Genomic DNA, 4,962 nt, shown 5'->3' on the forward strand with positions numbered 1-4,962 from the left:
AAAGTGGCAAAAGTTGGCTACAGATATTTACCTAGATATGAATACCTTGGCACACATTAATGTCAACACATACAGCAATTTTTGTGAAAATGTAGCTGATGAAGCCTCTCTGGTAATTTTGAATACTGCTCTAACAACAAAACCATATCACTTGAAACTAGATTTTGCAAGAAGAGCTCTTACAACAGATCTCACAGCCTTTTCCCCTCCTTTCTTTAATAGTTTAGTATCTGGAGTCATTAATAATTTTTGGGTTTTTTAATCCAGAAGGTATATAGAAACCTTTTCAGATTTTTCATCTGATTATTTCATGCAGATGTAGTTCTATCAAAATACCTTATTTTATCTTAAAATATTTGTTGTACAGACAGACACTGCTGTATTTAGAAATTTCTATTTTAGTTCATGAAAAACTACAAAACCAATCTGTATCATGTACCAAACTGATTGAAAATAAATCTACATGTTTATTGAATTAATTTGTTCTTTTTAATGAACTGAAGTGTGTGTTTGCTTTTTCATTATGACAGTTAATGCTAGTGAATTTACATTATCACTTTGTTTGAAGATGGGTGTCTACTCAATTTCTATTGTTCCCCACGACCAGCAGGTAGTAACTAAACTCTGTATTCATTAGTGGAGAACAGAGCCTTAGCAATGGTACTTGGAGGGATGACCTTGTATGCCTGTGGAGTGATGTGCAAATTGATCTTCCACAAATCAGTAGACATCATCCCCTTAGCTCTACCAAGTAACAGATTTATGAAACTGCCATTTGTTGTTATAAAACTAAAAGCTTGTAACTGCCTTTTAGTTTAAATTGCATGTAGAGTAAAATTGGGCTTCTGTTTAGAGTACTTTGTATAAATATCTAGTATCTGCCAAAACCGGTTTGGCTCAGTGGATAGAGCGTCGGCCTGCAGACTGAAGGGTCCCAGGTTCGATTCCGGTCGAGGGCATGTACCTGGGTTGCGGGCATATCCCCAGTGGGGGATGTGCAGGAGGCGGCTGATCGATGTTTCTCTCTCATTGATGTTTCTGACTCTCTATCTCTCTCCCTTCCTCTCTGTAAAAAATCAATAAAATATATTTAAAAAAAAAAAATAAATAAATATCTAGTATCAAGCCACATGGCTAGTACGTGAAGTTTGGTACTTTTGGTCCGTGTTTTGGCCAAGATATTTTATATTACATCCCAGAATTTGGACTTGGAAGAGATAATACTCCCTTATATACCTAAAAACCAGAAGATTGGATTTAATAATTTTGCTATAGAAAGTATGAACTTTTGGTTTCATATTAATCTTATATTTGCTTAAGTTTGGTGAATATAAAACTGCCAAGCTTGAAGATACCCTGAAATGTTGCTAGAGACAAATTATTTTGATAAGAATGGGGTTCAAAATATATTTTTTTTAATATTTCTTTATTGATTTCAGAGAGGAAGGGAGAAGGAGAGAGAAATAGAAACATCAATGATGAGAGAGAATCATTGATCAGCTGCCTCCTGCACGCCCCCTACTTGGGATCAAGCCTGCAATCCAGGCATGTGCCCTTGGCCGGAATCGAACCTAGGACCCTTCAGTCCGCAGGCTGATGCTCCTCTATCCCCTGAGCCAAGCCAGCTAGGGCTCAAAATAGTTTTTTTAGATGATAAAAAGTCCTGTGTACTTGGCAATCATGTAATTACTATTTCCTGTGCTCTCCATTAATTTGCTACTGGTATTACCTTCTTCCTAAAGATTGTCCTCTAACCTTTAATATTTTTAGTTATCATGGTACAGATATTGTTGATTAACTCAGTTTTTGTGTGTCTGCCTTAGTTTTTTGAAAGGTATTTATTGTATATAAAATTCTAGGTTGACATTTTTGCTTTCAGCATTTGAATGTCTTCTCACATTGTGTATTCAGGATTGACCATTCCAGCCAGTAGAGTAATGCCTTTTACTGCCTATTGGTTTAGTGACATAAGAATCCCAAGACAGCCAACTGGCAGCCTCAACTGAGATCTTATATCAATAGACTCATGGTTGTACTCCTGGTTAAAGAATCTCTTAGGAACTAAGACCTCCAAACCAGTACCCCTTGAGGTTGCTGGGATGAGAAATGCAATCATGCTTTGAACTGACAAATGCAGACCTATCCATCAATCAAGCTTGACTCTTTTTTCTTTCTTGGCTAGCTAATTGTTAGTAACACCCAAGTCCAGAGAGAGGAGGCAACAGGAGTTGGTGTTGAAATAGTTTGAGCCATATGTTCAATGGAAGCCACTTGTACCTTTCAGATCTGCCCAGCAAGCTAAGTTGAATGTATACCATTTCCACTGGTGATAGATTGCTGCTGTGAGAGATAGAGCCTTAGAAATGATAGTTGAAGGAATGACTTTGTATGCCTTTGGAGTGAAAAGCAATCTGTGCATCCTCAAGTTTATAATTAGGTGGGTCCTACAGCACCCATGTTGTTATGGGAAGCTCAGGCCACATGATCACCCAGTATGCCATGGTTAGGCATTGTCTACCAAGGCACAAAAGGAGGTAGTTAGCTTCAGAAGAGTGCATAGGTTTGCTCAGAATCTTAGGGGTCAGCTTGTTATCTTACTGGTGCTTTGACAGAGGCTTTGTACAGTGTTCCTATATGCCAGGACATTTTTTTTTTTTAGATATATTTTATTGATTTTTTACAGAGAGGAAGGGAGAGAGACAGAGAGCCAGAAACATCGATGAGAGAGAGACACCGACGAGCGCCTCCTGCACATCTCCCACTGGGGATGTGCCCGCAACCCAGGCACACGCCCTTGACCGGAATCAAACCTGGGACCCCTCAGTCCGCAGACCGACGCTCCATCCACTGAGCCAAACTGGTCTCGGCAACATTTTTTAATATCTTTAGTATTGCTGGATCATAGGAACATGGCAGGGTGGATTGTATTGAAACTCAAAATCACAATGGAGCCTTTTCTAACTCTGGTCCTCACTCAGAATCGATAATCTTGCCCTGGTTGGTTTGGCTCAATGGATAGAGTGGCAGCCCAAGGACTAAAGGGTCCAGGTTTTGATTCCAGTCAAGGGCATGTACCTCGGTTGCAGGCTTGGTCTCTGACCATGGTTGGGGTGCCTGTGGGAGGAAACCAATAGATGTGTTTCTCACATCAGTGTTTGTCTCTGTCTCTCCCCCTCCCACTCTCTAAAAGTCAATGGAAAACTATCCTTGAGTGAGGATTAACAAAAAATCAGTAATCTTATGGATGACTTTTCTAGGTGGGTTGAAGCATCACACTCAGATACAGTATATGTTGCCTTCAAAATCCAAAAAGGCCTATTGAGCATCATGCTTTTTTTCATGATACATGGAGTGAGATGAAGCAACTTGTTTTTCATCTTGAAGGGGCATATTTTAACGTTCTCTCAACCATTGAACCCCTAGAGAATTTTCATGAGGCTAAAGGCCCTGAATTTTTGTAGGGTTTATCTTTCACCCTCTAGTTCTTATACCTAAGTACTTAACTATTTTCTGCTCATGATATCAGCATTATTGATGGAGTGAACCAATATATTTTATGGAATATAATGATCATGAGAGTAGGAGAATTGACAAAGCTTTCAGGGAAGAATTTAAAGGTATACAGTGGCCTTGTAGGGTAAAGCAAACAACTTCTTGTGGTCCTTGCAGTTTGATGTAGAGCAAAAGCTGTTATTTGCATAACAAGTGCCTGAGACATATTAATTTGCCCCAGTAAGGATACCACATCTGGAGAGCAATTACAGTTGGAATCACTACCTGGTTAAGATGTGGGCTTGGTAGTTCCTAGTCATTTTCCAAGATCCATCTATTTTCTGCGTAGGCCGAAGTGGTGAATTAAGATGTGATATGATAGAGCCCACTGCCCTAGCTTTCTTTCAAGTCTTTAAGGGGAAGTTCCAGTTATCCCTTCAACAATCAGGTCAGAAAACCATTATAGGAATTCACTGGATCAGGGCATTGCAGAAGCCATGTGCACTGCAGAAGCCTGCCTGCCCAAAGGAGACTCCAGAACCTAGGAGAGAAACCCTTCTTTCTCCTCCAGGATTTTTTCAGCACCCTCTACTGACAAAGCTTAACATTTTGCCAGTTGGCAGAGAAGAAATACAGGATCCATATTAATTATTTCGCAGCAGACAAAGATGAAATTAGAGCTGAGAGGTTTGTAAATTGGTAACTGGCACTATATCTTGTCCTGTTGAATTTTTAGCTTTGATATCAAAGTCATCAATATCCTTTGGCTTTTGGTTTGTGTTTTTTTTATATATTTCAGAAATAAATTTGTGTATATGTCTGTGTACGTGTATGTGCATATAGATGTTTAATCCATTTGAAACTCATTGTGTATAGTGTAAGGTGATGATTTAATCTACTTCAGATAGATTCAACCTTCTTAATATGAAAAGCTACATATATATATAATACACACACACACACATAAATTTATGTATGTAAATATGTTTCTCTGGTCTATTCTGTTCCATTCATCTAGTTATTTATTATTTTACCCAAGATAGATTTTCTTGTCTGAATAAAAAGATGTGGATTATAAATTTATAAAACTCTGAAGAGAGTTTTGGCATTTGTAGAAGAATAAAGAGCCTGTTAGGGGAGAATGATGTTATTAAGTGAAACAAACAGAAATGAGTGCTTTGAAGTTTATTTGGATTAACCTGTTTTAGTTTTCCACTTGTTAGTAGATAATGCTTAGTAGAAATGCCTTCTCTCCTGGCTATTTCATCTAGTCAGTATTTCTGGAACCCAGATGGAGAGGCTGCTGGGTGGCCAGAGGCGAGGCCCACATGGTAGTTATGCAAACCAATGCTTACGTTTTACAATCTAAGGCCACATCCTACTTCACCTGGGACATTCAAGGTATAGTCATGTCAGCCCTTCTACACTACCTTCACAGCACTGATAATAAATATTAGATCAAAGGGTTAA

This window comes from Myotis davidii, unplaced genomic scaffold (genome assembly GCF_000327345.1).
Source record: "Myotis davidii unplaced genomic scaffold, ASM32734v1 scaffold68, whole genome shotgun sequence".
NCBI lineage: Eukaryota > Metazoa > Chordata > Mammalia > Chiroptera > Vespertilionidae > Myotis > Myotis davidii.